The following is a 13,021-nucleotide window of genomic DNA, read 5'->3' on the forward strand; positions in this document are numbered from 1 at the left end:
AGGAGATTAAACTGAGCTCTTTCAATAATTCAGTACCCTCCCAAGATATTTACTTTAAGGGAGTTGTGTCCTGAAGCACAGGGTAGACCAGAGCAATGTATAGTAGTTAAGAAAACTCTTAAAAAAAAATCACAGGTTCTCTTTCCCAACTTTGTCTACTCAGGGCATATACCCTAAATTTCATTCCTAATCAAAGTCATACTTTACTTTGATATACATGAGATGCTACCAGGTATAATCACAAGTAGAAACTTCAACTATAGTTGAAGGAGACCACTGCATTTCTAATCTGGGTACTAAGCCCTTGGCATTTATGTTTTCACTCAGATGGTTTTCTCCCAAAGATATGATTCCTATTTGACTCATTAGGAAACTGAAGCACAAAGAAAATAGCTCAGCATCACATAGGGAGTTTCTGACAGAGCTAAGGCTAGAATAGCAATCCGAATTCCTGACTTTTAATACTATGGTATACAATCAGTAACTCATTTCAAATGCTATCACATTGTTAATCAATACTTCTGTAATAGCTTGTGTAAATAAATATTAGATTTAAATAAGTTGATTGTATTTAAAAACTAATGAGAAGGATCCTGTTGGGAGAGGTTTAAGATTCAGGAGAGAGGATCCCTGAGAAGGAAGTAGGGAATGGGATCCAGAGGGAGATAAACTTGAGACAGTAAGAGGACTACCTCCTCCATTGTAGTAAGAGGAAATGATGAATGCAAATAAGCTATTTTTTCTGTCAAGAAGAAAGGTAGCCTGCTGAGAGAGAGCCTGTGGTATTATCTAAGAATCCAAAGAGAGTGGAGAGTGGAAATCTCAAACAACCTAAGTGAAGAATGGCATAAGAGCTAAGGATACAAAAGATAGTGTTGAGGATCCAGCTGTGGTTGGAAAGCAAGAATTTACAGTGGCAAATGGCACAATTAAGCATTTTTCTCCAATAGCATTTAGCAGCCCAGGAGTAAATGGTAGCCAAAATTACCCTAGAGTTAGTGTTTTGCCGGGCTTCTGTGATGGAAAGATCAGGGGGCAAGTTAGTTGAAGATAACGGTAGTTGCTAATGTCTTTATCAGTATAGTTGAGTCCTACCACTATTTTGAAAAAGAAATTTCATGAGTTGGCCATTCTTTAGGTACGAGAGTACTTAGTATAACCCAACAATCATTTATAATCAGTATATTAGTTATCTATTGCTGCATAACAAATTACCCCCAAAACTTTGTATCTTAAAACAGTAATAATCATTTATTATCTCACACCATTTATGTGGGTCAGTAATTCAGGAGTGGCTTAGCTGGGTGGTTCTGGCTCAAGATCTCTAATGAGATTGCAATCAAGGTGATGGCCAGGGCTACACTCATTTGAAGGCTTGACTGAGGCTGGAAGATCTGCTTCTAAGATGGCAAGTTGACCCTGACTGTTGGCAGGAGGGCTCAGTTCTTAACCATGTGGATCTCTCCATAGGACTGTTTGTGTGTTCTCATGACACGACAGATGTCTTTCCCCAAAGCAAGTGATCCAAGAGAGAGCAATGCTAAAGCTGCAATGTCTTTTATGTCCTAGCCTCATAAATCACACAAAATCATTTCTGCAGTATCCTGTTGGTTTTACAGGTGACCATGTACAATGTAGGAGGGGACTACACAAGGACATAAACACCAGGAGGTGAGGATCATTAGGAGCCACAATGAAGGCTGGCTTACAATTGAGTAATAAGATTTATAATTTTATTTATTTTTTTACCCCCCAAAGCCCCAGTACATAGTTGTATGTCATAGCTGCACATCCTTCTAGTTGCTGTATGTGGGACTCGGCCTCAGCATGGCCGGAGAAGTGGTGCGTCGGTGTGCGCCCGGGATCCGAACCTGGGCCGCCAGCAGTGGAGCGTGTGCACTTAACCGCTAAGCCACGGGGCCGGCCCGAGTAATAAGATTTAGATTCCTCTAGTATTAATACTTGATGATGTTATATTGTATTTATTTTTTCCCCCAAAGCCCCAGTAGATAGTTGTATGTCATAGATGCGCATCCTTCTAGTTGCTGTATGTGGGACATGGCCTCAGCATGGCCGGAGAAGTGGTGCGTCGGTGCGCGCCCAGGATCCGAACCCGGGCCGCCAGCAGCGGAGCGCGCACAATTAACCGCTAAGCCACAGGCCCGGCTCTGATGATGTTATAGATAATATGAAAATAACATAAAAAATACCTATCCATGCCATTACCTAATGGTCAATTACATACTTACCTAATATATTCTTCCTTCCCTTTTCAATTCATTGAATCTGATTTTTTTGAGAAGTACTTGAGCTTATAACAGATTTGAGAAGTTTTGTTTAGGAAATGCCAAATCCTCAAGCAATAAAGAAATCCCTAAATTACGATTCAACTTATCTGTGTTTGATAGTTTATCCAAAGTAGCATTTGGAGATACTAATTCACTAATCCCACTTTCTAATACTAAAACTGACATCAAAATGGTAACTATAAAAAGAAAAGACAACAGGGGGCTGGCCCAGTGACACAAGCAGTTAAGTGCACGCGCTCCACTGCAGTGGCCCGGGGTTCGCCTGTTTGGATCCCGGGCGTGCACCGAAGCACCACTTGTCATGCCATGCTGTGGCGGCATCCCATATAAAGTGGAGGAAGATGGGCATGGATGTTAGCCCAGGACCAGTCTTCCTCAGCAAAAAAAAAGAGGAGGATTGGCAGATGTTAGCTCAGGGCCGATCTTCCTCAAAAAAAAAAAAGAAAAAGAAAGGACAACAGAAATAAAACCACACATCTATGGACAGCTAATCTTCGAGAAAGGAGCCAAGAATATACATGGAGAAAAGAAAGTCTCTTCAATAAATAGTGTTAGGAAAACGGGACAGCCTTGCGCAAAGGAATGAAAGTAGACCATTATCTTACACCATACACAAAAGTTAACTCAAAATTTATTAAAGACTTGAAGGTAAGACCTGAAACTATAAAACTCCTAGAAGAAAATATAGGCAGTACACTCTTTGACATTGGTTGTAGCAGCATCTTTTCGAATACCATGTCTCCTCAGGCAAGGTAAACAAAAGAAAAAGTAAACAAATGGGATTACATCAGACTAAAAAAACCTTCTTTAAGGCAAAGGAAACCAGGAACAAAACAAAAAGACAACCCACCAACTGGGAGAAAATATTTGCAAATCATATATCCAACAAGGGGTTAATTTCCAAAATATATAAAGAACTCATACAACTCAAAACGAAAAACACAACCTGATCAAAAAATGGTCAGACGGGGGCCGGCCCCATGGCGTAGCAGTTAAGTGCGTGCACTCCACTGCTGGCAGCCCGGGTTTGGATCCCGGGCGCACACTGACGCATTGCTTGTCAGGCCATGCTGTGGCGGTGTCCTACATAAAGTGGAGGAAGATCCGCACGGATGTTAGCTCAGGGCCAGTCTTCCTCAGCGAAAAAAAAAAAAAAAAGAAGAAGAAGGATTGGCATGGATGTTAGCTCAGGGCTGATCTTCCTCACAAACAAAAAATAAATGGTCAGAGGATATGAACAGACATTTTTTCAAAGAAGATATACAGATGGCCAACAGGCACATGAAAAGATGTTTCACTAATTCATTTCACTAATTATTAGGGAAATGCAAATCAAAACTATAATGAGATATCACCTTACACCTGTCAGAATGGCTATAATTAACAAGACAGGGCCGTCCTCGTGGCTTAGTGGTTAAATGCGCGCGCTCTGCTGCTGGCGGCCCGGGTTCGGATCCCGGGCGCGCACCGACGCACCGCTTCTCCGGCCATGCTGAGGCCACGTCCCACATACAGCAACTAGAACGATGTGCGGCTATGACATACAACCATCTACTGGGGCTTTGGGGGGAAAAAATAAATAAATAAAATCTTTAAAAAAAAAAAAAACAAGACAAAAAATAACAAATGTTGGAGAGGATGTGGAGAAAAGGGAACCCTCATACACTGCTGGTGGGAATGCAAACTGGTGCAGCCACTATGGAAAACAGTATGGAGTTTGTCAAAAAAATTAAAAATAGAAATACCATATGATCCAGCTATCCCACTACTGGGTAGTCATCCAAAGAACATGAAATCAATAATATAAAGAGATTTATGCGCACCTATGTTCCCTGCAGCATTATTCACAATAGCCAAGACGTGGAAGCAACCCAAGTGCCCATCAACGCATGAGTGGATAAAGAAGATTTGGTATATGTACAAAATGGGATACTACTCAGTCATAAAAAAGACAAAATTGTCCCATTTGCAACAACATGGATGGACCTTGAGGGTATTATGTTAGGTGAAATAAGCCAGACAGAGAAAGACAAACACCATACGATTTCACTCATATGTGGAAGATAAACAAACACATGGATAAAGAGAACAGATTAGTGGTTACCAGAGGGGAAGGGGGTGGGGGGTAGGTGAAAGGAGTAAAGGGTCACATATGTGTGGTGATGGATAAAAATTAGACTATTGGTGGTAAGCACAATGTAGTCTATAAAGAAACTGATATATAATTATGTACACCTGAAATTACACAATGTTATAAACAAATACAACCTCAATAAAATAATTTTTTTTAAAAAGGGCAATAGGATATATCTTTTGTTTTAAAAATAACACATGCAATTCTTAAGGGAGATAAAATCATTCAAGTGTTGGAAGAACCCTTACAGCCAAGCCTTCCAAGAAGAATAACTGTGCATCAATGGACATTCCTCTTCTTTCCCTGCTCCATCCCCACTCCAGATAACCTGAAGTTTAAAGGAATATCTTGTGATATTGCCTGGTGTTCTGCTGATATAGAGACCCAAATGCCCAAATCAATGGGCAAACTTTACAAATTAAAAAAATTCATGGGCCGGCTCCGTGGCTTAGCGGTTAAGTGCGCACGCTCTGATGCTGGCGGCCTGGGTTCGGATCCCGGGCGCGCCCCAAGGCACCACTTCTCCGTCCAGCGCGAGGCCGAGTCCCACGTACAGCAACTAGAAGGATGTGAACCTATGACATACAACTATCTGCTGGGGCTTTGGGGGGAAAAAAATGAATAAATAAAATCTTTAAAAAAAAAAAATTCAGCATCTGTTTTCATTTTATTAGATACTTTCATGTTAAAAGACCTTTTTGAATTATGATAACAAAAATTAAATTATCATAGTAAAATACGCCAAGTGCTGGGATCAGTATTTTAGTTTGGTTATATAGCCCACATAATTCTTGCAATATCCCTGGCATAAATATTATACACATTTTAAAAATGAAGAAAATAAAAGAATAAGTAATTTGCCTAAGGTTCCACATTAAATGGCAGAGCTTGAATTTGAACCCAAAGCCAAACTCTGTCAGTATGCCAAATTGCCCATATGCATTATTCTCATTTAATTCTCACCACAAACCCTTTTCTGAGGCTTAGAAAGATTAAGCAACCACTTGAGAGAGGTCATAAACTAGTGAGTGACTGTGAAGGGATTCAAATCCAGGTCTATCACTAAATCTGATGTGTTTTGCTACAGACATAGAAACAAAAAGAAAAGAAAAGTAACATATATTATAAATATCAATTTAGGAAGATGAGCCAAATAGGTTACTGAAATAGACAGTGAGTGCCCTGGAACAACACTTTACCAGTACTCAATATATCTATTCAAAATCAGGGTTCAAACGTTTTGCAAAGGCTAGATCAACAATATCTAGCTTCATATCAGCAAATTACAACAAAAATATTATTTTGTCACATGCCATGAAAAGAACAAATCTTTATCCAAATGCTTCTGCTCTCATTGGAAAGCTGCTATGGGATGCTATGGCAGGAGCCAAGGGGAGAGAGCAAAAAGCTTAGTGGACGCTTTATCAGAGCAGGAAACAGGGCTATGGGTAAAATGTCTGTGTGCAGGGAAGAACTATAATTTGAAAACAAAAGGAATATGCTTTGCGATATCTCACACTTGTAAAGTCTGCTCAAAGGGATACCCTAGAATCAGAAGTTTACTAGGAACAGATCTCAGACTGGCTGTAGCACTTTAAACTAGTGCCTTTTTGTTTGCTTTCCTTCTTTAACCCACCTTTCTTTAAATATCCTTTGTTTACCAAAAAGAAAAAAAATTTAATATAATAGTGTCATTCTAAGGATTCTTTCAAACAGTTTAAATATTTTGTAAAATAGCAATTCTAGAAAATGAAGGAAATTCTTCTAAAACCCATATACCCTAAAATGCAAGACAGAGCACACTGCTTCCCTAAATTGCCTTGCCAAGTCAAAAGACCTTTTTGGGAGTCTGGGACATCTTGCCATACCAAAATGCAAGGAAGCTGACAAAGAATACTAGGCTTATTTCAAAATGATTCAGGAGCCAAACTGGCTCCTACTAGCCAAAGATGGGACAATTTGATCATAAAAATGAATAATTTCAATAGATGAAGATACATCATCTATGTTAGAATCCATGAGTTCATATTGATACAACTGGAGAACCAACTCAAAATGGTAGGTAAAAGGAAAGAATCAGGCATTTATGTACCTTTCCTGCACAAAGTTTATTTCAGGGTAACCAAATATTTGATGAGGGGAAGCTTTTTTGTATAGAAATATTTGAGCTAATTGATAAACAATAGAATTAAAAATTGCCATTTTGCGGGGCCAACCCCATGGCCAAGTGTTTAAAGCTCCATGCGCTCTGCTTCAGTGGCCTGGGGTTGGATCCCGGGTGCAGACCTACTCCACTCATCAGCCATGCTGTGGTGGCACCCCACATATGAAAAAGAGGACGATTGGCACAGATGTTAACTCAGGGCTAATCTTCCTCAAGCAAAAAAAAAAAGTGGAAGATTGGCAACTGATGTTAGCTTAGGGCAAATCTTCCTCACAAAAAAAAAAATTGCCATTTTATCAGCCCCTAATGAAATAATGAAGCTAAGCCAAGATCATTAAGACTACTCTGATGGTTAATTTTATGTGTGTACTTGACTGAGCTAAGGGATGTCCAGACAGGTAGTAAAACACTATTTCTGGGTGTGTCCGTCAGGGTGTCTCTGGAATAGATTAACATTTGAATCAGTAGACTGAGTAAAGATTGCCCTCACTGATGCAGGTGGGCATTATCCAATCTGTTGAGGGTCTAAATAGAACAAAAAGGTGGAGATAGGGCAAATTTGCTCTTTTACTTGAGTTGGGATATCCATCTTATCTTGTCCTCAGACATTGGCACTCCTGGTTCTTGGGCCTTTGGACTGGAACCAGGACTTACATTATTGGCCCCCTGATTCTTGGGCCTTTAGTCTGGGACTTAGACCATAGGCTCCCCTGGATCTCAGGCCTTTGGACTCAGATTGAATTACACCACCAGCTTTCCTGGTTCTCTAGCTTACAGATGGCAGATCATAGGACTTCTTGGCCTCCTTAATCTTGTAAGCCAATTCCTGTAATAAATCTCTCTATCTCTCTGTCTATCTCTCTATCTCTCTATCTCTCTATCTATCTATCTATCTATCTATCTATCTATCTTCCATTGGTTCTGTTTGTCTGGCAAATCCTGACGAATACAGCTATGAAAACCATTAAGTGAAAAGCTGAAGAGGAATTTTAAAATGGATGAATCAGGCTAAGAATACCTGAACCCACAGATTAACTTTAATATCACAATAAGAGACTACCAGTTATTATGGGCAAACTAATATGATGCAATAGGAAATGCAAAACACTACCTAAGATGGCCAAAATCTCAAGTTAGAATCTCATCACACCTCTAGATCTCACTACCAGTTTACAGAAAATACAGGGGTTATAGGGGCCGGCCCCGTGGTGTAGCAGTTAAGTATGCACGCTTCACTGCTGGCGGCCCAGGTTTGGATCCCCGGTGTGCATGGATGCACCGCTTGTCAAGCCATGCTGTGGCGGCATCCCATATAAAGTAGAGGAAGATGGGCACGGATGTTAGCCTTAGGGCCAATCTTCCTCAGCAAAAAGAGGAGGATTGGCATGGATGTTGGCTCAGGGCTGATCTTCCTCACAAAAAAAAAGAAAGAAAATACAGGGGTTATAGAATTTAAAATAACACCATGGGGATGCAATCAACAAAAAGGGGAAAATGACCTAGTTTCTTCCACAAATAAATTACAAGGGGGAAAAAAGAGAAATGAAATTCATAAAAGAGACTTAAGAGACATATCAATTCAATGCAGTTGGGGACCTTGTTTGGATGTTGACTCAAATATTTATGTGACAAAAATTCTTAAGAAAATATTACCAAACCAAACCCAGAAATATATAAAAGGAATTATAGACCATGACGAAGTGGGGTTTATCATAGGAATGCAAGAGTGGTTTAACACCCAAAAACCTATTAATGTAATATACTATATTTGTAGGATAAAGTAGAATAAACGATTTGTAGAATAATGTAGAATAAGCCACATTATCAATAGATGTAGAAAAAGCATTTTACAAAATTCAACACCCATTCATGATTAAAAAATGAAAACAAAAACAAAAAACCTCTCAGAAAACTAGGAACAAAAGGGAACTTCCTCAATCTGATAAAGGGTATCTACCATAAACATACAGCTAACATCATACTTAATGATGAAAGACTGAATATGTTCCCCCTAACATCAGGAAAAAGGCAATGATGTCCATTCTGACTATTTCTATTTAACATCATATTGAAGATTCTAGCTAGCGCAATAACCAGTAAAAAGAAATTAAAGATACATGGTTTGGAAAGAAAGAACAACTGTCTTTATTCACAAATGATATGATCTTATTTTTTTTTTTATAATTTTATTTATTTATTTATTTTTTCCCCCAAAGCCCCAGTAGATAGTTGTATGTCATAGCTGCACATCCTTCTAGTTGCTGTATGTGGGACATGGCCTCAGCATGGCCGGAGAAGCGGTGTGTCAGTGCGCACCCAGGATCCGAACCCGGGCTGCCAGTAGCGGAGCACGCGCACTTAACCGCTAAGCCACGGGGCCGGCCCAATATGATCTTATATGTAGACAATTTTATGGAATCTATCCAAAAAACTACCAGAACTAATAAGTGAGTTTAGCTGGGTTGCCAGATATAAGATCAATATACAAAATTGCATTTCTATATACCAGCAACAAACAATACTAAAGTTAAATAAAGAAAGAAATTCCATTTACAATATTATCAAAAATAATAAAATACTTAGGAATAAATTAAACAAATGAAGTGCAATTTCTGCACACTGAAAACTATAAAACATTGCTGAGAGACATCAAAGAAGACCTAAATAGACAGAGATATACCATGTTCATGGATTGGAATATTGTTATGATGGCACATCTCTCCAAACTGATTTATAGATACAACACAATCCCTAACAAAATCATAGGGATTTGTAGAAATTTACAAATTTATCCTAAAATCTATATGGAAACACAAAGGTCAAACAAGCCAAAACAATTTTGTGGAAGAAAAACAAAGTAGGAAGACTTACACTACCTGATTTCAAAACTTATTATAAAACTGCAGAAATCAAGACAGTATAGTATTGGCATATAGATCAATGGGATAGACATGAAAATCTACATATAAACCTACACATTTATGGTCAATTGAGTCTCAATAAGCATGCCAAAGTAATTCAATGGGGGAAAGGATAGCCTTTTTAACAAATGGTGCTGGAATAACTGAACAGCCATACAAAATACAATGAACTGTATACTTACAATGGGTGAGCTTTTTGATTTGTAATTATTCTTCAATAAAGAGACATAACAACTAAAGAAACTTTGTATAATAAGGGGACAATTACGACAATTTTAACACTGGATACTTGATGATATTTAGCAATTATTACTTTTTTAAAATGTAATAATTGTATCATGCTTATGTGTTTCAGAAAGTCTTTAGTTTTAGATATATGTATTGAAATATTTTAGGATGACATGATATGATTTGGAGTATTTGCTTAAAAATAATTGAGGGGGACAGAGATTGGGTGAGGATATAGATTTAAAAAGATGAGTATTGAATTTTTAATTACTAAAGCTTAGTGATGGTCACGTGGGGGTCATGATACTCTATTTTTACTAAACTTTGTGTATGTTGGAAATTTCCAAAATAAAAAAATTTTAGAACAGAATTTTTACGAAGACTTTTTTTTTTTTTTTTGGTGTTTTTGTGCCAGTTTTAGTTACTCTCAAAAACTCATAATCAGTCATCAGCCATTCTGCACCTGGCACACTGAGGATGCATAACACTTTGTAGTTCTTATTGTCTGTTTCTTTATGTGACCGAGGAAGCACAACAGCCATATAAGTAGTTCCTAACATGATTTAAAAGCCAGCATCATCACGATTTGTGAATGCTCTCTTATCTGATACTTGTGCTCTTATAGAGTAAGCACGATAACCAGTTTTTCTGGTGAAATTGATTTCAAAACTAGCCTACACCTTAGGACTTTAGATGGGCTGTAGTTTCACTGGCTCTGTGCTAAAATTAATTAGCTAATTTGAGAGAGAAGGCATGTTAAAAATATCAATTCAGAATAAATAAAAATTGGCATTAGCAGTGACTGGCCCCGTGACATAGTGGTTAAGTTCGATGCATTCTTCTTTGGCGGCCTGGGTTCACCGGTTCAGATCCCAGGCATGGACTTACACCACTTGTCAGCCATGCTGTGGTGGCGACCCACATATAAAGTAGAGGAAGATTGGCACAGATGTTAGCTCAGGGCTAATCTTCCTCAGAAAAAAAAAATTGGCATTAGCATGGTTTAAGTTCTACACATTAAAGCATTTGTGGGGCTGGCCCAGTGGCACAGCGGTTAAGTGCACACTCTGCTTCCACGGCCCAGGGTTCACTGGTTCGGATCCTGGGTGCACACTGATGCACCACTTGTCAAGCCATGCTGTGGCGGCGTCCCATATAAAGTAGAAGAAGATGGGCACAGATGTGATCTTCCTTACAGAAGAAAAAAAAACAAAAAACAAGGCATTTGTTTCCTACTATGGATTCCTTGAGGACAGGGACTGGTGTCTTGTTCAGTATGTGAGCTGCTACACTGTAGAGTAGATGCTCAATAATTACTAAGGTTTGTTGAATTTATAAGACCAGTTGAAAGCTTGGGAAAATTACTAATTAAAATGGTTTTTTACTTAAAACACAACAAATTTTGTACATTCAAGAATAGTTCTCACACCTATTAGAATGGCTATTATCAAAAAGATAAGAAATAACAAATGTTGGTGAAATGTGGAGAAATAGGAACTCTTATGCACTGCTGGTGGGAATGTAAATTGGTGCTGCCACTACAAAAAACAGTATGAAGTTTCCTCGAAAAATTAAAAATAGAATCCAAAGAGGCTGTGTACCCCTGCATTCAATGCAGCATTATTCACTATAGCCAAGACATGGAAGCAACCCGTGTCCCTCAACTGATGAGTGGATAAAGATGTGGTATATATATACAATGGAATACTACTCACCCATAAAAAAGACGAAATTGTCCCATTTGCAACAACATGGATGGACCTGGAGGGTATTATGTAAAGCGAAATAAGCCAGACAGAGAAAGACAAACACCACACGATTTCACTCATATGTGGAAGATAAACCAACACACTGACAGGGAACTGTTTGGTGATTACCAGGGGCAAAGGGGGGAGGGAGGTGGGCACAAGGAGTGAAGGGATGCATTTATATGGTGACTGACTGATGTACAACAAAAACTTCACAATAAAGAAAAATAAATAATAAATTTTAAAAATTAAAAATAGAACTACCATATGATCCAGCAATGCCACTTTTGGGTATTTATCCAAAGAAAACAAAAACACTAACACAAAGATATATGCACCCCCATGTTCATTGCAGCATTATTTACAATAGCCAAAACATGGAAATAACCTAAGTGTCCACTGACGGATGAATGGATAAAGAAAATGTGGTGTGTGTGTGTGTATACAATGGAATATTATTCAGCCATAAAAAAAAGAATGAAACCTTGCCATTTGCAACAATAAGGATGGACCTTGGGGGAATTATGCTAAGTGAAGTCAGTCAGTCAGAGAAAGACACATGACATATGATCTCACTTATATGTGGAATCTAAAAAAAACAAAAAAAACCCCAAAAGCCAAGCTCATAGATACAGAGAACAAATTGGTGGGGGGTGGGCAAAATGGGTGAAGGTGGTCAAAAGGTACAAACTTCCAGATATAAAATAAATAAGTCATGGAGATATAATGTACAGCATGGCGACTACAGTTAATAATACCATATTGCATACTTGAAAATTGCTAAGAAAGTAAATCTTAAAAGTTCTCACCACAAGAAAAAAAAATTCTGCAACTATGTATGGTGACAGATGTTAACTAGACTTAGTGTGGTGATCATTTCACGATATACACAAATATCAAATCATCATGTTGTACACCTGAAACTAATAATATGTCAATTATACCTCCCCCCCAAAAAAGAGTAGTTCCTTTTTGAACCACACAGTTTTTACTTTCATCTACAAAGAGGCAGATCTTGGGCTATACTAGAAAAAATATACCCCCTTGACATAGGCAGGAGCCAGCTTAATCTGTCATACTTGGTTTGGATCTACTCCATCTAACCACCTCCCCCCACTGTGTGTGAGTGGGTATGCACACACTCACATGGTCCCTAACCTCGTTAATACTACGTCACCACTCAACTTTCACATGCTCCCTAGCCTAGTTAATACTGGCACCACTCATTATCTTTGACTTTTCTCTTTTCCTCATTACTGACACCAAGTTTTATTAACTACCTGTCTCAGATCATAATCTGTCCACTTCTCTCTTCCCTGATGCCCAATTCTAATCTGAATATCTCATCCAAATGAGACTTTACCATTGTGCCTGCCTCCGATCTCTCCTCCTCCATGCCAACCTAAACTACAAATGTGAGCAAGCCATTCCCTAATTTAAAAACTTCCAGGGCCGGCCCCGTGGCTTAGCGGTTAAGTGCGCGTGCTCCGCTGCTGGCGGCCTGGGTTCGGATCCCG

This window comes from Ceratotherium simum, chromosome 4 (assembly GCF_057802395.1).
Source record: "Ceratotherium simum simum isolate JZ-2026a chromosome 4, ASM5780239v1, whole genome shotgun sequence".
Taxonomy (NCBI): Eukaryota; Metazoa; Chordata; class Mammalia; order Perissodactyla; family Rhinocerotidae; genus Ceratotherium; species Ceratotherium simum.